A 26,244-nucleotide genomic window follows, 5' to 3' on the forward strand; every position below is an offset into this window, starting at 1 on the left:
TTTTACCTCTTCTGGATTGTTGCTGGTCTCATGGTATCTACAGGAAACTGCTCTAGATAATCTACACACAGCAAAAGAGCTTTGCTCAATCTGAAGACCCTACAGTCAACACAGAGAAAACAGATAAAGGTATGAGAAAGTTGTTATGAATATAACAACCTCCCTATGCAGAGGGAAGTAGAAACACAGAAAAATCCCTGGGTCTCACTACTGGAGGAATGAGATACCTGTAGTAACTTGGATATCTCTCATCCAGTTCAGGGCTTTCATCACAAAATAGTGCTCCTGTTCACTGAGACCAGGGTAACACAGGTATGGATTTTTACTTTTTTCACCTTTTCAAATGTGCTGAGGATGGTAGGACCTGTACCAGACAATTGCACAGCAGTATTGGGACAGGGCATTTCACCACTCACTCCCTCATATGGGAAAGTCTAACTTACACCAAGTCACTCTGTCACCTCTCTGTTTTTGAATGAAATGTTGAGGGTTGTTTAAAACTGGTAAGTATATTGGCAGTTACCCAGGAGGTGAGAAGACCACTAGTAGTATTTTCTTCTATTTAAAAATATAAGGTGCAATATTCATTCAGAGGTGTACTGATGAGACTTAAACCTGTAACTTCTAATAACCATCTGTCTGGAGTTTGCAGACACCCCTCATCTACAGCTACAAAGTATTTGAATTAGCATCCCAACTCCTGTGAACTCAGAAAGCTCCTGAAGAGAGGTAACCTCAGATTGCTGAGCAATAGTACTGCTCAGTTCTGAAACACTGACACAAACCACACTATACTGTGCATGAGCAAAGACTGACACAACCACACAGAAAGTATCTATAAATCTTTTTTGACAGCAGGTAGAAAATCCTTATCTTTGGTCTCACTCTTCTGTTTGCATCCTTGCCTTTGCTTTCCAAATTCAGATACATGTTTTTCACTAGACAGGCAGTATGATGGCTTAAGGAAAAAGAGGTCAGTACTATTGCCTCAGTGTGACCTCTGTTTTCATTGTCTGTACCTTTGACATCTAATCAAACACACATTAAACTATCCAAAATCTAAAACTAGCCATCTAAACTATCCAACATCTGGGCTCTTTGTAGAGTGTGTTTGTTTCATTTTTTAAAGCTTTGCTTACCTGTGGAGTCTACTATTTATTGTATGATGCTTTTTGCCACTTAGGCACTATGCTTAATCAGATTTGTAAATTAATTCTCTCCTGGGGTTTCTCTTTGTGTGTTCAGAAAGCATAAAAAGTGTTAATGACATGCTTCAAAACACACACTGGTTACATTAGTCATCCTCTCAGCATAATAGTTTTATGGAGAACACTTTCAGTTAAAAAAAAAATCCATATTTCCTTTAATCCAGTTTCTTTCCCCCACTTTTGATCCCTAGAGTTATGTTACATGTTAGTAAACAGCTACACAACATGCAAAGGCTGTAATTGCCCCTTTTTTGTTGTTGTTGTTAGAGGAAAAGAGCTACTGTTTACATCTTGAAATATCTATTATTACTTTTTATGATATATTCAACTGAAAACATTTTCATACAGGAAATTTGCCTTGTTCTGGAAGACGGAAAGCTGGTTGTAAAAATGAGCACTGCTGAATTACAGCATGCCTTCCTCCTGCTCTCCCTGAGCTATTCCCCCAGCCCAGCAGTCCCAACCCACGTCAGGGCTGACACTGGATGGGAAAGGGCAGCTTGGATGGGGAGCACCAAACTCTCCATGAGTGCTGCCCATACTTTCATGGACAGACCATCCCTCACATGCTGTGCCCCTTCCTTGTCAAGCTGTTCAAAGCACCTCCTAGTCAACAAAACCCTTCTGTGGCAAACATTGCAAAGTGGGAAAGAATTTGCGCAGCAGAAAATGTCACTGATGTTGGTGACATGTTGGAGGAGAGAGTGCTTGGCCAGCACTTCAGTGCCCCTTGGCAAGAAAGAAGGACTGCCATGGCCACTGCTCTGCAGCCTGAGAGCTGCAGTGACAACAAACTGCAGCAGATCACATTGGGAGTGAGGGGTACTTCCCAGAAGTCATTTTCACGAACAAGAAGTCCATTTCCACCGACAAATGTGGCTGCAGTCCTCACTTTATGCCAGTGGGCCCAGCAGAAAATCTCTCCTCATACTGCACACTCACTCTTGTACTCTCTAGGAGTCTTATCTACACACCCCACCCCAACCCACACACTCCCCCAGTCTCTCAGCCCTTTGTGTTTCACAGGAAACAAGTAGATAAACCACATCTTTCATGTGCAAATTATGCAAAAACATAGAAACTCCTAAACTTTCAGAAGCGCAAAAATGCTGAAGTGGTTGGAAAAAACAGGCAAAGAGGAGACCTGAAACCAAATGGGGTTTTCACATTGGGATGTCATAAACATTACAAAGATGAGGGGTGTGCTCACAGAACTCATGTTTTTGCTGAAACAGAACAGCAGCGGATGGTAAAGAGAGCCCCATATTTGAGGAAGGACCCAGCAGGAGGAAAATCTTTTGTCTGATGGAGCAATCCATGATTCTGAGAAGAGAAAACATTGCGTTGATTGTTGCAGAGAGGAACTTGCTCAGCTCAGTGGGGAGGAACCTGGCTCTAGCACTGCTCTCCAGCAGGACCCTGGAGATGTTTTTGGCCAGATCACTTCTCTCCCAGCCTCCCTCTTTCCTTGGATCTGTTCCTGCCTCAGAGCTGTGGGATAACCAGGACTTCATCCATTCTGCACCGTGGGCCCATGCAACTGCAATAAGTGCATGTAATGGAGCCCCAGCAAGAAGCCAGAGAGCTGCTATGCCTGTGCTGTTGCTCCCTCATTTCTGAGTGCCACAGTCACTGCCTGTCCATTGGCTGTCATGTTTGTGTTCCTGGGACACCTGGAGAGGCTGAGTTCATCCCATCAGTACAGCTGCTTGTTCCCCTTCTCCCTGGTTTCACATGTTCACTCTCAAATCTTCTCCTTCTTGCCAGTTGCTTCAGACCACATGATTTAACCCTTTCCAAATTTTCCCACATTCAGTAACAATTCTGGGAAATGGGAAGGGCATCCAAAGAACTGAACCTGTAGAGTAGGTGGGCTGGTGGTGAGTGCAGCCTGTCAGAGCCCACTGCTGCAAGCAGGGAATGCTGCAGCTCATGGTACCAGCACTTAGAGGGCCCTTTTTCCCCCACTTCCCAGATCATAATAACCTGTACAGGTCTCTAGCTTCTTGCTTGCTATTTCCTTGTTCAAATATCTGTATTCTTTTTCCTTGGGAAACAGCAGAGTGACATGGAGGAAGAAGGGATCCCTGATTCTGGTGAGTTCTGGCAATGAGTGCCACAATTGTCAGCCAGATGCCAAGAAGCCCATGTCATTCACAGGCAACATTTGTTTCCTTAGCAGCTCTTCTGTCCTCTGGCACATTGTCAAGGGCAAAGGAAGAGGGTAGGTTCATCAAGCACTGCTGGCCAGGCTTGCAGGCAGTGTGCAGGCTTGGAGGATTGACTGGAGCAGGGTATGGGCTGAGTTTTCTGCAACCTGTGCTGCTGCTTTGACATCAAATTACTCATGGTTATGCTTTGACATCAAATTACTCATGGTTATTATCAAATTACATATGGTTACCAGTTCATAGATAGGAAAAGATGTGTTAAAACACCAGTTTGAAAGGCAGGACTGTTGTGAGAACCTGAGCACCTTCCTCCTGAGAAGAAGCCTTGGCCTGGTAGAGCCATGCTGTCTGCAGGGCAGGTGCACTACCTTGTCCTGGATGAGGACCTGCTGCCTGTCCTGTCCCAAATCTGTCCCAACCTCTCTTTCTCTTTCCACACTGGGAGCAGAACATGAGGGTGGTGTTTCTGTGGCTCTCCAGCTCCTGCTTTAATCAAGAGGATGCTTGTTTCCTACAAAGGAAAGCACAGTCAGCTCTCATGCTAGAGGAAAATAAAACACACGGCCACACTGGTATATTTTACACATCTGCATAGAGATTTCATCAGAGCTTAACTTGGCTTATCAAACCAAGCCCTAATTTTGTACATCTCTAGTGGACAAGGGGACTAATGCAGAGACAGGGAAATGCTCAGCTTGTTCCCAGTGTGGACGTCACATGAGACAGTCCCAGCTGGAGTAAGCACTGAAAGTATTGAAAATGGACACTGACCATGTGGAGCTCAGGAAATGGAAGAATACGACATTAATGCTGCAGATATTACACATTCCTAGCGATCTGCTGCTGAAGGGTGCCACATGGCTTCACTGCGTGGTGCTTGTCCGGCACATTTGTTGCTCCAGTGAAACTTTGTTCCTTCAAAACACCCCATAGGCTGAGGCACTGCAGGTTGTTCTGTTTGACTGTGAGAATCAGAAATTTGTGGTAGCATTGGGTGGATCAGGAATGTGGACTTTTTAAGTAGGGAAGGACTTACTGTCTGTGCCTAATGGTGGCCTTGGGAGTGGATTAGAGAATTATGCAGCAAAGCATCTCGACTCCATGAGGTTCCTGAATTTTCCTGTTGTTTCTTGCAATTCCTTTATCTGTATCCATTGTGGAATGGGTAATCATGCCCATCTCAGCCTAATATTGTTCCATTTTCCTTTTGTTTCCCTTTACACTAGTATACAAAGCAATCATTTTTGGCCACAAACGTTTTTATTTTTGTCAATTGAGGTATTTCTCACAACAAAAATCTTTCCAAGTCTGGTTACTGTTTTCCCTTATTGTGAATATTCATTCAGCACTTACCTTTGCCAAAGATGATGTAGTGCAAGCAGGTGTCACAGCCGTACTTTCAGCCGTACGGAAAACACATTTCATTTCTGACAGCGATCCTGCTGTTTCAGTAGAAGCCTACCCCATGCAGAGATAGCCTGGTTAGATCAAACTGTACTAATTGCAGAGTGATTTGGAAATCTGTTCCACTTGCAAACAGAATGAATCCAACACTTCGTAACATTGAATTAACAAAGGTCACATTTCATAAATATTACCAAGCAATTTCCATAGATAATGCAGCAGGCTAGTTAATGATTAGAGCAGCAAACCTCTGACGTAAAGCCATGATGAATAAGGGACATATTTTTACAGCTTCCGTTATTGTTGCCTCAGGGATCTTAACTAAAAGCAGCAGAAATTATTAGGGTCCAAATATCTCTAAAATCTAACCAATCAGGCCATATCTGGTCTTCCCAAGGGCTTCTGTATTACAAACTAGAAAATTTGGGAGATTTTAGAGTATCAGTAAGATTCTCAATGGGAAAAACAAAAGCATACTGGTTTCAGTCCAGTTCTACTGGACTCTGCAATGTAAAAACCAGTTTCAGTAGCTGGTGGGAATTGGCATAGCCCAGGTTAAGAAGGGATGGAATTCTCCCTCTTGCCCCAACTGTTGAATCTGCTGGATCAGGGCAGCAAACTTTAGCAAAGATGTAGTTCTGCTCCGAGGACTGATCCCAGGGACTGGGTCCCCTCCAAAAACTTGGTCTCTACTGGGTCAAAACACCTTTTCTTAGATTGGAATGAATTACCTGAGCAGAAATCTTGATGAAGTCTGTGGGATTAGCTCTGTAGGAAACGAGTGTTGAACATGTTATAAGTAAGGGAAGATGATGGAATGAATCCTTATGAATCCCTAGGATTAAACAGAAATCTTGGGCCCACGTATAAACAGAGAACCCAAAACCAGCGAATGTAATTTTCTAGGACTTAGTTAGGCATGTTTTTATCTGATAGCCACACACTCATAGACAACCTGTATTTCTCAGTAGGGTTTTACCTTCTGTGAGCCATTTGTGTCTGAATTTTATGGGTTAGAAAACCTTGGTATACAGCTGTGGCACAACTGCCATCCAGCAGTGCTTAAGGATGGAGGGCTTGGGAATCAGCAAAATTCCAGCAGCAATTTTATATTTCCTTCATACAGAAGAAACCAAAGGGATGGAAAGTGGCTAATGCCAACCTATAATGCATTTTTGAGAGAAATGATCTGTGAAACATGCAGTGATGTCCAGGTTATTGGATGAAGAGGTAGAACTTGTTACATCTCCATTTGGGAAAGCCATTTGATGAGATGAAATGTGTGATGTGATGAAATCTCCATGCAGTGATGCCATTTGGACATGGCAGTTTTTAATTTTCAATTTTTAGGTGCTCATTCTCTGAGGCCATTCAGAACCTAAACCTAAAAATGTAATTCCTTGAAAACCTAGTGCTATTAAAGTGACAGAAAAAACAAACCCAAACCAAACAAAACCTCAACATTCATGCATGTAGCAACTCAGCTAAACATAAAATAACTCTAATTGTGAAAGCCAGCCTAAAGCAGCATCAGGACTAGAGTTCGAAGAAACCTAGAAGGCTTTTCCCATTGCTGGACCCAGGGGACCCCAACAGGCAGAGGGCTGTAGGGTCACTGCTCCCTGGAGGGCTTACCCTGTCTGCAGACAGCACTTTATCCAGCCCAGCCTCCATCCCAGCTGGAATGGACTGAAAAATAACCGGAAGGTTCTTGTCAGAGCAGACGCACAGCACAGCCAGTTCTTCATTGACAAATAAGCAAAAGAAAACAAAATATCACACTGTCATTTAAAAATAGCTTCAGCAGAAATACTACAGGCACTGCTTTCACCGGGCAGAGATCAGCGACTGATTAGGGAGGGTTATCAGTGTACCTGGTGCCGGATAAAACCCGATCCCGCTGCAGGGCGTTCTCACTCAGCTGGACAGATTGTGGAGGTGTGATGAATGCCAGAGAAACTCTAGAAGTTTTCTGATAATGCAGGAGTTTGAAACAAGGGGTTTCTGCTCCTCACCTGCAAAGCAGCTTTGGGAAAGCTCCATGTGGTCTGATGATGCAAAGTGGCATTTTCAGATTTCAGTGGGACAGGGCCATTCCCTGTTCATGCCAGAAGCAAGCTGGTATTTTGGTCCACTGCCAAAGTGGGGAGAGCTGTGCAAGGGTGATCCCCCTTTAATGATAGTGAAAGCATTTCTAAAGGAGAGGCACCACTGCAAAGTTCAGCCCAGGATTGGGCTGAACTTCCATTTTTAAAGCACAGCGTGTGCAACATGCAATAGTTTTCCAATGGCAGAGCTCAAATTCCACGACCCAGGATTTAGGGTTATTGCAACTTTTAACATTCCTTTTGGTCTTCTGCCCCTTGATTCTGCTTATACAAAGAATTCAGATGTTAAAATGATGTATTTTTCTTGATCTGTTTATTGTAAAGTACTTGGGCATAATTTAATTTGCAACTGTTATTTGGGTCTATTTGCATTATTCTAATTATTTGATCCAATAGGGGAATAAATATTCACTAGCTGAAGAAAATTGTGCAATGAACAAAAACACACCAGTTTGCTTAAGAGACTCTAGAATGTATTTCAAGACAAAAGACAAAATTGATGGAAAGATATCAAGAGCAAGTCCTGAGCTTTTCTGAGATGGTATAATTTGTTAGTTTACCGTAGTCCTCTCAGGATGTACCTTGACCCATCACTTGTCTGAAACTTCATATCCGGTGCTGTGGCTGAAATCCAGATGCTCGTAACACTGTCAGTACTGAAAAAAAAAAAAAACCAAGTATATTAGAAGAAAAGCAACTAGATGAGTAGCTTTGCTAAGTCAAGTGTCATTCTCATGACCCTAAGATTAAATATCTTTCCTGTTTTTATGTATCCTGACTGTTCTTGGCACGTGACTGCAAAAGCAAAGCACAGCACAATGGAAATATGTGCAAAACTATCAAAACCACAGAAAGAGACAAATCAGGTAACATGGTGACCTACCCTAAAGCAGGGAGCCTCCCTCCTGGGGCTGCCCTTACATCTGGCACCTATCTACAGCTAAATGTGTGCCCTGATGGTTGGATGCCATCATGTGCAGCATGCTCGGGAGGGCAGAGTCCCTGCCTCTGCACTCAGGATTGAGGATCTGGCATCTGCTGCCTTGCCAAAGCCACTTCATAGAGTGGGCAACACCCCAAGAGCACAGCAGTGCCTGGAGTCAGCATGGCACTCCCCTGCCATGCTCACAGCTGAGGTACAGCTGCTCACAGCCATGTTGGACAGCAAGCAGGGGGATGCAGAAGCCTCACTCTGGGTCTCCTTGCAGGAGTCTTCTTGTACCCATCCTTTCCCCTCTTTTTGCCCCATTCCCAGGATCTTGGTCATGCAGTTCCCACCATTCTTGCTCTTCCAGGCTATCTTCAAAATGCTGTCTTGGGTGATTCTCTAATCTCCCAGGGAGCTGCATTTCTGAGACTTCTCTTCCTGCACAATGTCTGTTCCCTGGTGGGATCCACATGGACCATTTCTGCGGGCAGTGCCAGATCTATCACACCACTGGGATTCCTGCACTCCCATCATGAGGCCAGGGCATTATTTGGGACTGGTTCTTTACTAAAGCAATGAGTTACTGTTCTTCAAGCTGAGGGAACAGCAAGTGACACCTTAGGCTTTTCACTCCCAGGTCAGTTGCTTCTGCTCCAGGCACCACCTGAAAGAAACCAGCTGCCCCTTCTCCCCCAGTAAACCAGAGGTGGGAAAACACAACTCCCTCAGCACAGTCTGTAGCCATATCTACTCAGCCTGGACAAGTGACTCGGACAATTTTGCTGCTGAGATCCCCTGCAGGAAGGAGAATACTGAATGCAGGTTGTCAAAATGCCTTTTAGCATTAGCAGGATACTCTGCTCCAGGCAGAGTAGGATACATAAAAAGCCTTAAGCTGTTCCAGGCTTCACAGAGCAGCAGACAGGAAAATACATGTGGCTGCACTGGGACACGTTGTTTTCAAAGCCCTGTGTGATAGCACCAAGTGGCATAAATCAGAATTACCTGTCACAAACTGTATGTCTCTGTGGCCATTTCTCCAGTCCTGGCTGAGCAGCAGCTCAAACTCTCTGAGACAGTGGTTACACTGGAAAGAAGGAAAAGATGTAATAATGCAGGAGATGGTAAAAAAAGCACTGATACCTGAAAAAAAAAAGTTGAAATGCATCCCTTTAGAAAATAGTACCAGGGATGTGTTAGGGCTTTCCTCTTTCCTGAGAACCCAGAACTGGCTCCAAGAGCTTCTTCCTTTAGCACCAATTTCACATTTTGGCTTTTCTGTATGAGGAAGTGCAGGACTCTGCCCCAATGTGTGCTTTCTGCAGCCCCAGGGTGTCCAATGTTTCTCTAAAACACTTTGCAAAGTTAAAGCTCAGCCCATCCCCAGGGAACTTGTGGAGCCAGGCCAGCAGCACATCCTCCTGGAAGCAGCTGATGACTGAGCTGCTAAATACTTCACGTTCCTCATGGACACCAGTGCAGACTGGAAACCTGAGGAGGTTACTCAGCATAAGACATTTGCCTCCGGGAACTCTTATGAATAGCAATAAGTCAAGTCAAAACCTCAGTCCAGACCTCACCTCCAGATCCAAGCCATATTCTGACCAGACTCAACAGCCTAAATGTGGGGAGTCACAACCTGGGGCCTCTGCCTGCTCTGGAGACCAACCCTTTGGGTCTGGATTCCTGGTGCTGAGCTATTGCCCACCTGTGGTATTTAAAGGCCTTTTTCCTAATTGCTTTCCACAGCTCCAGCTTCTGTTGGGGTCCCATCCTCCTCTCCAAAAGTCTCTGCCTGCCTTGGTTTAGGTAACACACTGCAAGACACTCTAACCAGGGTTGTCTTAAAACAAAGGTAGGTGTTGGTTTGCTTTCACCCTCCAGTTTGGGTGAAGTCACCATGATGTGGGAGCAGGTTGGCAGTGAAAAGCAGCTTGGCTTGGACTTAGCACTGCCAGAGAAGTTCTGGGCATTTTGCTATGGTAACTGAACAACATCCCATAGCTCTCAGAAATATTTTCCATATAGCAGGTCAAGATAGAGCAGATTTTGTAGAGTTTAACACCAAAACATGCTACTGAAAACAAAAGATGTTGCTGAAAATTTAAGGCAAAAGTAATTTGTCCACGAACACAAGGTTTGATGCTGGGATCAAGGTGCCAGGGCTCATAGCTGCTACCCCAGACCTGCTGCTCCAGCATTTGGGGGTCAAAGGCTGAGAGTAGCTATATTTTTGGAAAGAAGTCCTGTTCTTAGATGGATTCAAGCATAGAGAAATCAGGACAACAGCTTCATAAATTCATTTCCTTCTGCCTTCCTCACTCATCATTGACTTGTTCCCACACTTTTTGGCAGCCTCTAGCACTATTTTTCATTTCCCCACAGACTTCTGTGCTGCTTCTGTGCAGAGGTAAGCTCATGTAAGAGAGGCTTAGACAGAAAGAAAAACAAACAGCCAAGGTCCAGATTTTAAGTATTACTGAATACATTCTGGTATCACTTATTTATTAGAACAAGAAATTATTTGTATATGTCAAAAACCTAGAGAAAACCCTGAAGTGCTGAATTTATCCTTTCTAATGTAATAGTTATAAAAAGAAGGTACCATTTGCTATCTGCTTCTTAGAACATTGCACCCAGGTGGTCTTTCCATTTGTCCCAGGGTTTGTCCTGAGGTGCTGCTGTGCTTTGCTCATTACTGCTAATGCTGTTGTTCTGCAAGGTTATGAGAAGATGAGGTAACACAGATCTTTTCAAATCCAGGTTTCAGGAAGAAGAGAGACACGTATCTCTCCAGTCTGTTGGGGGAAAGAATGAAAAATAAATTGCTCGAGTGATCTGCAGTTTCTGGCTATTAATTCCTTTGAGGATTTTGTATTGCTTCCAAGGCAAATACAAGATTAGCTGATGGAGTAATGGAGTAGTATGGGATTGAGATCACATGGGGGTTCTTGTAACACAGATGTTATTTATTTAGCCTATGCAGAGCAAACCTACTTACAGATGTAATTTTCTATGTTCAACATGATGTCTGTGTGCCCAGTAGCCCCCCAGTATAACTTGAGAAGTCAGGGATCTTGCCTTTGTGAGCCCCCAGCTCCCAGGCAGGGACAGCTGCCCTTACATCCACCCCTATTCAAGAGAGTGCTCTATCAGGGAGTCACAGTGTAACCAATTGGCAACGTGCAGAAGTGAGCAGGTAAAAAAGCAACCTGGCTGCAGGAAGGCAAGTGGAAAACAGGTCTCAGGCAAGTGGAAAACAGGACTCAGTCACCTGCAAACTTCCTGCTGATTCACCCAGCTGCAGGGGCTGCCCATCCCAGCTGCACCTATCAGTGGTGGTGCTTGGAAGAAATGCTGCTGCTGCTGTAAGAATGCTGCTATTTTGTAAAAGCATGTGCAGGACCTTCCAGTGCCAGATATACAGACGTGCTAATGCAAAATGCATTAGCCCAAGCAGCAGGAGCTCCAGGGTTGCTGGCGCCATTGAGTTCCACTCATTTCATCTTTATTATAAATACTGCATTGTCGTCTCATTCTTTTCTCTCATCCTCTCTTTAGAAAAGAATTATAAGGCTCTAGTTGACTGGTCCTTTTGACTTAGTACAGTTGTTAAACCACAGGCAGTAAATACCTCTTTCAATTGTTTAAGGCGGATGTATTTATTTCATTGGAACTGAATGAAATCTGTAAGAGCTAAAGAATCCCCCCTTTCATAGCAGCTCTGCTTTTCTACCTCTGAGCTGAATGCAAAAGGAACTCTTCCTTAAACCTGCCGTGTGAAACCAGCCCACCTTCAGGCTCCCCACTCTCAGCTTAGTTTTTTATGGTTCAAGAAGTATTGCAGACTCCAAAGACTCACTTGTAAATAGTGATCTTTCACCAGGCAGATCTCAGTTGACAAATGTTAATTGTTATGCAAACTATCCAGAAGATGAGCTCTTCTCCCAGGACTGAAGGGCAGCCACCTCCCAGATGAAACGAGGCAGCTGTTTAAACAGTGCGGGGTGCGCTGCCCCGGCTGCCAGAGCAGCGGGAGAGCCGAGTGGTGCGAGCGGAGCTGGAGCTGTGCCATGCCACCATGGTTAACACCCCCGCTTTTGTGGAGAAAACCTCCACAGCACAGCTTGAGAACTTTAACTGACCCCACGCCATCAGGAAGATGATGCTGTTTCAGTGGAAAACAGATATATAAAAATTGTTTCTTTGGGCTCATGTGGTGGGATGCTCCCTGCTTCAACTGGGAAAAACAAATTCTCATTGTTGGGGCAGCATAGGGATGGAAGAGCAATGCTTTTCCCAGACCAGAGGATTTGAAAGGGACCAGGGATGCTGAGAATGCCATGCAAACCTTGTTCTTACCAGGAGGCAGATCCTTGCCTGAGGCCGGTGGTGCTGTTGGGCTGTGGCTCCCCAATGAAAGCTGAGAACCAGCTCCTGTTGTTGTGAAAGGCTCCCTTGGTGCTGCTCATAACTCCAGCATAGGCTGAAAGGAATTCTGAACGTGCTGTCAAGCTCATTTTTTCCTTCCAGTACCATTCAGTCGTTGCTCCTTCCCTCCTGCACTGCTCCAGTGTGGGGACTTCGGGATCACTATGAAGAGTCATCCCAGAAAAACAGAGGGACTCACCACAGCTGCTCATAAAACCAGCCCTGACAGGGCTGGTGGGCACTCTGTGAGCAGCAAATCCTGCCCTTTGCCTGTGCAGCCTGCAGGGAGGAGGTGGTTCAGCAGCTCCAGGAGTGAAAGGTGCCACTTGCTGTTCCCATGCCTTGGATCAGGCTGGCTGCAGAGAAAATTTACATTTCAAACCATGTATGAGACACACATTGAGACCACTAGTGTGTGTGTTGCCAAATTATCTGTTATCAGCCACATCACTGCACTTCTGGGGTAAAAACCCCACTTTTCTGGCCACCAGTAACATGGAGAAATGTTTATTCCCTGGCAGTAACTTAGGATAAATTTCAGGGGTTGCTGTGTTCCTGATAAATACACGGAGAACTACTTCTGTATGTGGCTGTGCTGAATTTCTGAGCACTGAACCAGGGCTTCATGCCATCCTGTACTCCTTGGGGTGGTTTCAGAGGTTTTGTTGCTAGTTTGTTCTCATTTTTAAGATAGCTTTGTACTATTGCATCAGGGAACTTCAGTTTGGTTTTGTTCAGTTTGTGTTTTTTAATAAATAAAATGCTTTATCCCACCTGTACATAGTCTTCAGATATATAGGACTTCATGAGCTTTAAGAGCATTTTAAGACCAAAATACATTGAAAGGAAGAACAGAGGAAGGACTAAGATTTGAAGATTCAGACAAGGAAGTTTGTAATGATTCTTACTTTCTTGAAATTTAATAGCAACATTTTCATTGATTTCAGTGGCAGCAGGACAGCAGTCTACTTAAAAGGGAAAAGAAAAATGGCATTTAACCAAAAAAATCTGTACCAGCTTCACATGTCCTTCCCTTACTTTTGCATCAGTTGCCAGTATCAGGCTGAGCAGAACAGCCACGTGCTATTTCCATGCTCCACTTTCCCCTTCAACAGCTCTCTCTGGCAACTTATTTTACAAAATATGGGAAAACTCCTTCCCCAAAGGGCTGTAAAGCCATGGATTCAGTTGCCAGGGCAGGCCACCCATTCCTCTCAGCAAGGGCTCTTGGCTCAGCCCACAGTGCCATAGTTGTTTTCAACTGAGACTGAGCTGATAAGGGGATTTCCTTTCAAGTGGAAAAGCATAAACTATATTTATATGCAGATAATTTCCTATTTGTTGGGTTTAGCTTAACAGGCTGAATTTCTGGCCTGTCTCTCCAGTGCTCTCCGACCACATGAAACATTCACAATTGTCCGGGTGGGAGTTGTTTTGCCAGAAGCTGGAGAGATGCCACAGTGCAGCTGCTGTGGAAGGCAGAGGTGGAAGGACACGGCCAGTCCTCCTTACTCTGCTTTTTCTGTAAGGAGCTAACACAGATCACAGCACCTGCCTAGCATTTGCTACCACATTCATTACAGGTCCTTGTGCCACCGACCCATCATTTGTCCATTATCTGGGAAAAGTATATTATTTTGATCAAAAAATTTAAAGGAGAAATTCCTGAAGTATAACTAATGCCTGCTGAGCCACACTGAGGACTTAGTGATTTTGCAGGCAAGTAGGACCATGCTCAGCTAAGGAGCAGGAGAGATTGAATGACATGAGTAGTAGAGGAAGGATTTACTGAAAAAGCTGGTAGAAGACTTCCAAATTATTAATGCCCAGAAGGAAGGGAATATCAAACCAGCAGTACTTCATATTCATCTGGGAAACCTACTTCATTCTTCTCTGCAGGGATTTCCAGAGGATGAGACCCCAGTTCACTGCAAACTGATAATTATTAGTCTTCTCTGTATCCATTTACTTGCAAAACACCTCAGGATCCCTCCCTGCGGGAGTTGCTCATGTTCCTTGTATTACCTGGGGGTTTTATATTGCATTCAGTTCACTGACTGCCAGAGGAGTATGCTCTTGAGGTTTAAAGATTAAGCTTTTATTTAAATATATATTCCTCTAATGTTCTACATCTGGTTTTGTTTAAACTCGTTTCAGAAATCCTTTGTTTTCTGGGTCCTTTACTGCTGGTCCGTCTAAACTCGGGCTGTGGATGTTACCAGCAGCTCTAGCTGAGCCAATGTCTTTTCCAAGATCTGGATTCTTCCAGTTTCACCCTCCTGGGAACTCATGGGGTAGATCAATGTACATGAAGGTTTTGCAGAGCAACATACTAAAGCCACCTTTGTTTTATACTCTGAAAGTTCAGAAAATAATAAAAACACCTCTGAAAGACAATAAATACCTGAAGGTCTTACCCTTTCTGGGAGTCCTTAGTGCTTCTTGAGTCCTTTCATGTTTGGATCAGCGTCCTTCAAGAAACAGCACGTAGACAATCTTCTGGTTCTGGAAAGAGTTTTTTTCAGTTTTGGAGTGCTGTCTGTACCTTCTTGCAGTAGGATCTTGTCTCTTTATGTCTTTCAGTTTTGGAGGTTTCTGTTCTTTTCTTTTGAAGTAGAAATGTTGTGTGAAACCCCAAGAGCTCTAAGGACAGTGTTGATGGTCCTCGATGCCTTGAGTTAAAGCTGGGATCATTCATCTGCTGTGAAACAGTCATTAATCAACCCTGAAAGTTAAAGTTAATAGAAGTCTTTAGAATTCAAATAGAATTTGTGCAGACATAGGCAGGTCTCCCAGGCCTTGTGTGTGTATGTACATATAAACACATATGTATGTACTCACATATGTCTACATTTTACACATGCAAACACCAATGAAAAAAAGTATACATGCTGCACTCCAGCAAGAAAAGTAAGAATCAATAGAGAAACTAGTATCTGGAAAAATCCAGTTACCATCACAAAGAGACCATCTCCCTAGTCCTGTCCTCTTGAACTGAGTAACCCTGTCTCTATATAAGAATTTAAATTGTGTAAAATAGCAACATTGGTTTAGCTTTTGGTTTTCTGGGAACTTTTCTCTTCTAGAGTTTCTCAGCTTGAGAAAGTGACAGACTACACAGTGGATTCCTGTACCTTGTGCAGCCATGCAAATTACATCTAGTTTTCTCATGCCCATTTTGAAATACAGTTCCCATCCTACTTAACCATGTCCTGGTGTGAGACAATACACTATTGAGAAACACTTGAAGCTACAATAGCAGCAATGCAGATCTTTTGTTTTATCATTAAGTGGAATGAATCCCTGAGGACTCAAGAGAACTCCACAGAAGCCTGATGTATGCAAAAAGAGGCTGGTTATGGTAAACAAGGTTAGAGATAATGTGAATATTCAACATGCACATTCGCACAATGAGTAGACAAACGCCCAGTATGATGGGAATTTTCGTGAGGGAGCCTTCCTTCTTGCCTGTAATAGAGACAAAGGGATAATATCCATCACCATTTATGAGATCCCAGGTGGAGGAATGTAAAAATACCAATGCTCCATCCATTTGAGGCTGCACATGGACCCTGACTGAGCTACAGCAGAGACCAAAGTCTTTCACTCTTAGCATGTGAGATCCTCAACTGGAAGTCGGGCGCATAGGGCCAGGTAGATGTTTCTTGTTGCTCCCTGCTCTTGATGAAAAGTTCCTTTGCAGAAGGGAATAAGCATGTCCTAACAGTGAGAGCTAGCTGGCTGGCATGAGAGCTGGGGATGAGCCTGGATCCAGAGCTCTGCACAGGAAAAGCAGCAAAGGGAGGTGGCATTCCACAAAGCTCTTAGAAACAGGGACAGAAATCCTGGTAATAGGACCAAGGTGGCCACATTCAGGCAATCAGACCAAGCACGGGAGCAAAAACAGGTCCGGACATAGCCTTTGGCATGTCCTTTTTGAGGACAGCAGGCTCCAATCTTCTGTATTGACATCTGCAGTAAATATGTTTCTTTCTAAATGTTTGCAGGTCAAAAACAAAACCAGTCTACAAGATGGTCATTGTTCATCTTCCGTGAGAGGTATATCAGTCAGGTTGTCAATTAAAAGCATTCACTGAAGGTGAGCTGTGGATAAATTAATCTAATAGGAAAGCTCCATAGGTCAACAGCTTCCAGTCAGGGATGAGGGAATGTCACAGCACGTTGCCTGTGATTGCACATGATGGTAATACTGTCTGTAGTCACCTGGAGGCAACATCCCTGGATATGTTAATGACACCTTTGCCTGCAGCCTGCACGGTGCTGTGGTTCAGCATGTTTGAGCTGAAGGTTTGTTTCTGTACTGACCACAGATCTTGTGCTACTGAAATGCCCACATGAGCATCCTGGATGACTCGCTGTGCTTGTGAAGCGTGTGCTCCTCATATACCAGAAAAGCAATTGTCACACACCCAAGAGGAGATGAAAATGGGTCATTCTGTAGACAGTACAAGATTACAAGCAGAGAAGGTGCAGTCTGACATGGGACATCACCAAGATACAAACTGCTGGAGATCCTCACAGAGGCCAGCAGGATTTGGCAGTGGGGACTAGTGGGTCCTGCATGCTCTGCAGTCTAGTCCAAAAGCACCAGCCATGGAGTGTGAGCTGCTCCAAGGACTACACAGCCTGAAGAGGTGGACTGTGAGCATTCACAGTGAAGTCCTGCCCTCTGAAGCAGAGGTGGCACAAGAGACTGAAAATCAGTTTATTGGCCAAATACCCAAATAAGAAGTAATGATGATTTCCTGTCACCTCTGAAAAGCAGCAAAGGTGGAAAAGTCACGGGTCAGCCAGCAGCAGGGTTTGGGCACACTTGCTTGCAGAGTGACACTTGAAGGTAGAACCAATTCATTCAGCCATGACCAAGATAAGAAGACAATCCACATCAAACACAGCTGAATTTAGGGAAATATTCATCTTTGGCCCACAGCGTTCACAGGACATAATCTGAAACTACAGGAATTACACGCATGATGTGGGAAAAGCAAATCTTCACCAAACCTACCTCAGAACTTCAGAAGAAGAGATTAAAAAATCCAGATGCTCAGAAGTACTCTGCTTTACCCATCCCTCAGATGATGTTTTGTTGCTTAATATAATGTTTAAAACAGTCTATTAATGGCTGACATTCTTCAACCAATCAGTTCACATCTGTGGGTTTTTTTTGTAAAACTACTTAATATTTATCCTCCCAGAGACTTTCTAAGGAGTAGTAGATATTTTCAGAGATGCAAAAGGAATTCTGGAATTCTGCAAAAGGAATTCTAGTTTGGTTGTTTTTGTTTTTTTTTTTTTCAAGATAAAGATGAATTTGAGAGCAAAAACAGTTTTCTTGATTTACTTATTCAGGCCATTTTTTAATAATAAAGATACCAGATATGAATATGGAAAAATAATGATGGTTTCTCTTGTGAACAGAAAGGTACCTTTTGTCCGTAAAATGTCTCAAAACAACTACAATCAAGTAATGAAAACAAAAATCCTTGAATGGGAGACAACTGGTTTGTCACAATTCAGACAAATATTTGTTATGCAAAAGCAACTCCTATTTTAAAAGGCAGTGCAGGATATTTGGGAATGTTCTCAAGAGCTCTGTTCCCATCTCTGCAAAAACATAAAATTACATTTTTTGACCATTTGCATCACAGCAATGGGTCAAGCATTCCAAAGGCACCATGGCTGGGTGCAGGAGCTGCTTCTGCCAGAAATCGTAGACATTTTACGTCATGCACACTCTGGTGTTTCCCGTTACTGTTTTCTTTCAGTTTAGGGATAATCCAAGATGTATGCGTCTTGCCATTTAAAACTAAGAGAAAAACCACAACAGTATTTTCCATGTAGGCCAAAATCTTTCACATGTGCCAACTGCCAAAGCAGACAAAAGAGCTTTGATCATAGTCAGACACCATAACTAGCTACTTGTTTTAATTACAGAAAGTTTTAGCTATTATTACACGACAGGCTGGCACATTCAGCACATGACATAATTTTTGAAAGCTTTTCATTTATCTCAGCACAGCTCCAGCCCTAGGCTATTCCACTCACAGCAGAAGCATCAGTTTGAATGAAGCCAGGGAGATATCACAGACTAAGACCTACAAAACCCAACCATGTACCAATCCCACTCCCAGCTGGGTTGGAAGAACATCATTCTCAGTGCTCCAGCCAGGGCAGAGCTGTCAACTGCCTACGATTGTGTTTTCTTTTGTTCTTTTAATTTTTCAGGATGAAACAATTCTAAGCCTCTGGGTTTTTGGGATATATTGTCTATTGCTTTTACTTGATGTTGTCCTTCTATTTATAGTACATTAGCTGTTTTAAGTGGCAGATAAGCTAAGCCCCAAAATATTGTGTGTTTTTGTGCCTGAATCACTGGCAGACCACCAAAAAAAAAAAACCCCAGTCATGGCACAGGTCAACCCAAGCATTTTTATAGGTATTCCTGGGCTAGTATATATTTTCATCTCTCTTAGCAATATTGGATTTTTTAGCAAAGCTTTCTGTGAACAAACTTGCAAGAGCAAATCAAAGGGGCTGTGACGGTCCTAAAAAAGGCTCTGTATTTCTATTTGAACAAATGTTTATGAAGACTCATTTTCTCAGAGCTCTGGAGCTCTAATCCTCATCTATTCAGGCCACTGGAGAAAAACACCAAATCTCATCCCCTATCACTGCATCTAATTTCAAATGAAATCAAATAAGCGTAGTAAAGAGAATAAACACAAATAATTAGTGGCAATGATAACATAGGAACTGGTTTGAAAGAATATCTTTCCTTGGAAAACACTGGAAAGCAGTGTCAGAGTTTAATTTCAGAGATTTCTGTTTAATGTCAGAGATTAATTTAACAGCCATTAAAACATCTTATTAACTCAAGTGCTAATTGAGTGCTTGGCAGGAATAACACAGCACTGCCAACCATACACATACAAATGGCTAGAATTTGAAGAAATTCTGTGGTTTAACATTTTATTACTTTTATAGCTTGCTAATATAGGTTAGGTGGTTTAGGTGGCCTTGCCTACCTCCTTTGTACCTGTTTTGAAGGTGCCATGCTCTGATGGCACAAAGTCTCGACTGTTCTTAGGAAAAATTAAGTCCTTTTGGCTGAAATCTTTCAGATTGGGCTGAAACACGTCCTTTGCAGTGATGCCAGAGTTTGCAGGCAGAAAGGTGCAAACTGCTGAGCTTTGGGAAGTCTCAGTGCCATGACTGCTGACATGATGGGCACTGAGAGAGGCAAGGTGCGCACTGAGGGAACAACTGGCTCAGCTGTTCCAGTAAAGGACCCATGACCATGCTGACTACCACCCTCACAGGACTGGTGTTTGAGTTCCAGAGTAGCAGAAAATTGTTTTCTTGTACATGGATATCTCTAGTCTGTAGGGAAAAGTTAGATTAGCAATGCTCCTTCCTTTATATTTGACCCCCAACAGTGATGGTTTGTGGTTAACACATGCTGCTTCCTGGGTCCTCTCATCCCTTTCACCCATAGCCTGTGAATGCATCCTACCATGGCTCTAGACCTGGAGAAGACGGCCAACGATGGCTGTATTTTGCTTTTGCAGAAGCACAGAGATCACCTCCACCCATTCCTCCATCAGCACCCACAGTAGGAGGAAAGCAACTAGTTTTTCCTGACCAAGCAAAAGCCAAGGCACTATATAGCCTGAATTTTGCTTGAGACCTCAAGGAAAGTATATCCCACTACTGGAAGTGTTACAGGCACACTCAGCTCCAAACCTCTCCCTTGATGACTGCAAATGGAGGTGGATGGTAAGGACCTCACTCCTTTAGGGCAAGCCCGAACTTCAAGTCACATCACCTAAATTGAGCACAGGCAGGAGATAATTTGAGCTCAGCCCACCCTAAACACATGACAGATACTTTGAAATCAAGTGAGAGCAAACAATACAGATTAAATGTTTAAGGTCATGAAGTTTGTCAAGTTTTAAAACACTTCAAGTTGTTTTCTAACCCTCAGCAGGGACACATCCCTAGCAAAATGTGTTTAGATGCACAGAAAGCAATGGATGAAACCCGAATTTATGGGCAGGCCACTGGCTGACCCAGGCTCCCAACTTGTGTGTGGCTGCAGCACATGCTCCCCTGTGCTGGGAGTCTTTGTTGCGATTGCTGTACCTGCAGTGAGCGTGGCTTCCTCCAGCTCAGCAGCTGCAGCCATGGGGGTCGGTGGTCTCACACACAGCTGCCTCAAGCCTGTAGTCAGGAGCCCCTGAAAGGTTATTTAGCTCAAGCTTAAAAGCTGCTCAACTGCCCTTGATGAAGCTCCAGTGAAGCATGAGCCAAGCAAGAGTGACCAGGGCAGGACTGGAAGGTGTACCTAGGACAATGTTCAGGCTGCCAGGCTTGCACAGGTACTCAGCACCGGTTATAAAGTGCTTCAAGTTGTCTACTCCACTAGGAACCTTGTTCAGAGGAGGGAGGGAAGTTTTGCTGCATGTCATGTTCCCCAGCCACCTAGAAATGACCAGCCACCAAATAGCTAGTGCTTATTAATAAACTTGCTTAAGGAAATTGGCTGGAGTCTTACTTTTCATTGTGCTGAATGAATGGAGCTAAATATAATCCAGAGCTCATTTTGCTGGGTAACAATGCAAGAGAGACTTCCTGTTCTAGCAGAAATCCCTGAGTTTAAAAGTAGAAGCTTCTCTAGGCTGGGTGAAATTCTTCAAATCTAAAGAAACACTGAGGTCACTCTCTAAATTCCTCTGTCCTCCCAAGTACAGATATTATTTTAATACTCTGTGTGAGGAGTAATGTAGTATCTCTCTTAGAACCCAGCTGAAAGCACAAGTTATTTTAATCAATGAGCTCTCAGATACAAAGGTACTTCTTGGCTTAAGACCCAAATTCAATAATTATTTTTTCAGCTGAACTGGAATGAAGACATTATTTAAACATGTATCTGTCATCTCACACTGCCTGCGGCTGGCTGTTGGATATCTACTTCTCAGCAGCACTGTGGCAGCTCCTTATGTAAAAGGAAAAAAAAATAACCATTTCCTCGCATGACTTCATTTTGGGATTATGCCTCCTTACTCCTCCTTCCCTGGAGCATCCTGTTAGGAGATGGTTTCAGGTGCTAACAGTGCCCATGGTGGTTGTGCAAATGCACACTGGTCTTTGCAAACAGTGTTTGTATGGCAAATGTGTAAAACAGAGGGCCTCAGATTTTGATTTTTTTGCTCAGTGCAAAATGAATCACAGTCTGGTTGGGCTGCAGGAGAGAGGAGTTCCTTGAAGAACAGTAATGGCACCACTGCCAGGGCTGGGATTCTGGAGATTGAGCCATGTAAAAATATTTCAATCCTGCCAGGCTCCTCTCCTTCATTTTGCCATTGGTTATGTTACAGACCCATCAACTTTCTGAATAGTTTTCCAGGATCAGCTTTGACTGTACAATGCTGCCAGTGTGAGCAGCCTCCTCGCAAAGTTTGTGCTGTAGGATAACAAAGACCTAATCTATGAGTCCTTTTCTTAGCTCTGCAGGTGCAAAATCTGATTTTTCCCTGTGGGGCAGTGCCATGCATAATGGACTGGGACTCAATATTGCAAATAAATACTGACTGTTCTCCTGTGTGTGTAGCTGCAAGATGGTGTTGGACTGCATTCAAGCCTCATGGGACTGTGGGGATTCCCTTAGAGGAGGAGGTCAAGGTGGTCAGGTGAACCACAGTTGTTGTGGGTGGGGTACTGAACATCTAAAGGGTGATTGACGTTTTACGAGGCTTTAAAGCCAGAATAAGATTTGGTGAAGCCCATGGCAGAGCCAGCTTGGTTCATTTACTTCACACACCTGGGGTCAAGGCATTTGGTCAAGGGGTACAAACAAGGAGGAGGCAGAAACTGGTGGGGTGAAAACAGAGATGTGTGTTGGAAGTGGAGGGTGGGCCAGAGGCCATGATCTCAGGGTAGAAGTGAAAAGAGTTGTGAAAGAAAAGATACACTGGGTACCTGATAGGGAGCTACTGATGATCTCTTGGACGTCTCCTGTACAGGAAGGTTCCTGGGAGGCTTCTGGGAGGCCATGGCCTTGCTGTGCTCCTGTGCCATATCTGTAGGGCTTGCATAGACAGGTAGCTGGGTCTGCAAGATTTAAGTATGACTGCAACAACCAATTTGCTAATCCTCTGCTTCTGATGGGCTGCAGGTGTACACAGATAATAGACAGATTACCTTACCCTCCACCAGCAAGATCTGGGGCATCGCTGGTCTTTTCAAGGCTGGGTGACAGCCACACTGCTGCAGAGGGCATCACTCAGGGGACAAAACACCTTGGTAAGCCTTCAACCCAAGGCAGCAGCACCCCGGTGCAAACTACTGCCTTGAGCATAATTCCACCTGAGCTGAACCTGCAAGAGAAAGTCAACATTATCAGTTTCAGTTGCTCCTGCAACTCTGGTGAGTTTGATAGTTAGGAGCAACCTTCAAAATCTGTGTGTGTGCTCTCTGTATCACCTGTCCACCAAGTGGCCTTTCAGCCTGGAGCAGCACCACTCAGCACTTTTCCTCACTGTCCCATGACTGTGGTTCACAGGGGACTTTCCCCACTGTCAGGCTACCTCTACCTGCTGGATAATGAACACAAAATCTGGAGCTTGGGCTGTCCCCTTGGGCAGAGCCTGAGATGCTCTGGCACAGCCACAGTCCCTCAGTGTGGGGACAGCTTGAGAAACACAGGGCTTGAGAAAGACAGGGCACACTGCTGTCCACGAGTAACTGAGATAGCTTTTGTACCTCAGTCAGGCCCTGCAGAACCCTCCAGCTGTGGGGAGTGGCTGGAGGATACAGGAGCAGATTTTGTGCTCTCACCCTGTGCTTTGATGCTCGTGCCTAATGAGTTAATCAGCTGCTTGTTGTCGCGCCTGAAATATAAATAACAAACAAGCAGAGGATGAACTGTTGAAATAACAACAAACAACCAGAGGATGAACTGAAACGAGCAAAATATTTTCTGGCATGTGCTCCTTGGACTGCTACATCAAAGAACACATTAAGATTTTTGTAGAAGGTTTTTTCTCTGGGTTTCTTAGCTCCAAAATTATCAGGAGTGTCAAAATCCATTTGCAGGAAGACCTTCTGGGGAGGAGGACGCTGCTGAAAGGGCAGAGATGTTTAATATTTCACGAAGGGCATGCACAGACTAACTCACAGCTCTCAAAACATCCTCATTAAAATAGTTTAATTAACATTGGTTCAAACACCAGCAGACTTGGAGATTCACATGTCTCAGATACATTGGGGCGCTGTGCACTGCTCAGGTCCCAGTGGGAGCATCCTTTCCCTCTGCCAGGGAGGGGATGCATCTTGACCCCCCCCTCACAATTTCCTTCTGTCACTGTGTTGAGATTCCTCCTCTCAAAGGGCCAATAAATATTTTTTACCCAACCACACGCCAGCCGAGTAACCATTCATGCAAGAGCAAATGAAGTCAACAGCGTAAAGGGAGCAGCAGAGATGATCCTTTCCTTTTCAAAGGCTGTAGTTTCAGTTCCCCAATGTCATTCATCTCATTAACCAACTACCTGGCATCTGAACTAGGCACCCCCCTCCTCCCACACAGGCACAGGGAGTGATTCCCAACCCTTGGCCACCTTGTCTGTATTTTGGAGAGAGAATAAGGAGAGGGCTTCAAACCAAGCCAGATAACAGAAAAGCAGGGGCACAACCCCATTTATACGAGGTCTTTTTTAAAATGGAAAGAAGATGCTTCTTTTCTCACCCAGAAGAGACAGAGTACCTTACACTTTCTGAAAAACTGAGTTAATTCATGAAAAAAGAGATGTAGAGTAAAGTGGGTGAAAAAATAGCCCCAGTGTTTATCATTCCTTGGGCCAGGAAGGATTCTGGGCCTCTCCAGGGCAGTGTCCTGCTCCAGGGGTGTGTGATTATGCAAGAGCTGAACATCCACAGTGACCTGGTGCTGCCCACATCATCCCCATCACAGGCACTCACTTCCATCCAGGAACTCCAGCCTGCCCTGACATGTGCAGCTGCACAAATCACAGGGAAAGGTCAGGGACTAAAAGTGCCAGCAAGACCAACCAAGTTTCCTGATGGCAGCAGCCCAGGAGGAAGTGCCCTTTGCCACCAGGCACTTCATCTAAGAGATAAAGAGGAAGGGGCTGCTCTCTGGGCAGACTGCTGCCCTTCCCAAGCACTGCGGCCACCCCACAGCAAAGCAATTGAGGAGCTGGGTGGCAGCTCGTTCTGCACTGCCTTTTACAGTGATTATTAACCAGGCTGGAGTCACATTCCCAGCAACTTCCTTTGGTCAGCACTGACATAGCAGCAAACCATGTGTCATGGGTTGGCACTGGTGAGTCAGGTCTGCTGAGTGAGTGCCTGAATGGCTCCATCCTAGCACATAGATTGGCTGGAAGGTGCCATCCCTGCACATGGATCCCACAGGAGGATGCCATCCCAGCATGCAGAACAGCTTGCACTTCAACCTACAATAGATATGAATTTCTACTCCAGAGAAAATACATTTTAATTATGCAAACTCTATGCACATTTTTAAAACATAGGAAAAGAAAAAACAGGACCCTGTTCTTATCTTTTTGTGAAATCATTATTCATTTGAAATACACGGATAATTAACCACATTATCATGCAAATTTAAGTGAATTGAGCTGGCTGAATTAAAGAGACTTCACCTACCTAACCATAAAAATTGCAACACGGAGCTGTCGCAACCAAGCTCTGAGCACTATTTTTAGTGCAGCGCTGTAAGAGGGCCTGTGGGAGGGCATCTTCCAAAGGAATGCAGACGGTATCTTTTAGGAGGAATTAATCCTTAGGAAACCATTACTAGCTCTCACGAATGGCCGAGGGATATTTTTCTGGCCGGGCTGGAGTTTATACACAGAGAGCCACATGCACCAAAGAAAAAAAAAATCATGACTCATTGAATTTAAGGAACAGTTTACTGAAGCCAAATTTTCAAGTGCTCCTCCCTCTGCTCTTGGTCCCTGGGCTCGCTGTCCTTGGGGCACACCAGCCCTTTACTGGTGAAAAAAGCTAAGTTAAAAATTCTTATTTTCTTATTCAGCATCTGAATGAAAGCTGTTTAGCTTTTTCAGAATTACAGTTCTACAAAGCACTCATGCCATACTTTTATTCACCTGAAAAATACCCAGCTACTGAGATGAACTTCTTTCCATTTTCTGTGGTTTTACAGCATTGCATCTTTGACTGTATGGTCTCAGGCACCAGTGCTTGAAGAGGACATGCACAAAGAGTTCCCCTCATCAAAAAAGGAGAATGAAAATCCAATGGTGATTGGACCCTGAATGGTGATTTTTCCAAAGATATTTTTGTTCTTGTTTGGTTTTTTGTTCTTTGGGGTTTTGGTGGGTTTTTTTTAGTTTGTTTTTTTGGTTTTTGGGGGTTTTTTTGCCTGTCCACACATTATCTTTGATCTCTGTAAGAGAGTACAGCTCATGCTTAGGAAGTACCTTGGTTCTTGTTCAGTTGCAGCCTTGTGTGGGGTACCCCTTCCTGGTCATCCTTCCAGGACATTGACAGGTATTTCTGGCACACTGGCATTGCAGAATCACAGAGACACAACACGGTGGCTGATTGCAGATGCTGTGTTAATGAACATTGTCCTTAGACATTCACAAACAGCTAAACCTGCCTATCTTTCCCCCAAATACCTTTAAAGACATAAACTAAGAACAGGCCTGTCCAAGCTGAAATGTTAACACATCTGAAGCATCAAAATCATTAAATGAGTCACATAAACTCACATTTTACTGGTAAAAAGTACTTAGCAGCATCATCTTTGAAAAAAGTCACAAATGCCATATAAATGGACATTTTGAGATTAAGTGTTCTGGGTGCTTTTAGATGCATCACCTTTACTCTCTTCCTCCCTTGCATATCTTACCTCAAAAACATTTGACCCCAGACACTGTATTCAGGAATCTTTAGATGAAGGAGAA

General features: G+C 44.0%; 2 long non-coding RNA genes across 16 annotated transcripts; one reads left to right on the top strand and one right to left on the bottom strand.

Annotated features, from left to right (window-relative positions):
• LOC137472944 (uncharacterized) lies at positions 1-5,507 on the top strand. Its single transcript, XR_010998519.1, has 2 exons — positions 1-129; positions 1,557-5,507. It is a non-coding gene; the product is annotated as an uncharacterized lncRNA (long non-coding RNA).
• LOC137472943 (uncharacterized) lies at positions 1,654-26,244 on the bottom strand. 15 transcript variants are annotated; one of them, XR_010998507.1, is made up of 12 exons: positions 26,190-26,244; positions 25,756-25,888; positions 24,959-25,149; positions 22,754-23,160; positions 22,477-22,647; positions 22,250-22,381; positions 14,668-14,975; positions 8,825-10,617; positions 6,658-7,547; positions 4,733-4,837; positions 3,748-4,341; positions 1,656-2,531 (listed from the first exon to the last, which is right to left on the bottom strand). It is a non-coding gene; the product is annotated as an uncharacterized lncRNA (long non-coding RNA). The 15 variants fall into 15 exon arrangements; XR_010998510.1 differs by having other exon boundaries at positions 3,748-3,890; positions 4,151-4,837; XR_010998515.1 differs by having other exon boundaries at positions 1,657-2,531; positions 3,748-3,890.

Source organism: Anomalospiza imberbis, chromosome 4 (genome assembly GCF_031753505.1).
Source record: "Anomalospiza imberbis isolate Cuckoo-Finch-1a 21T00152 chromosome 4, ASM3175350v1, whole genome shotgun sequence".
Taxonomy (NCBI): Eukaryota; Metazoa; Chordata; class Aves; order Passeriformes; family Viduidae; genus Anomalospiza; species Anomalospiza imberbis.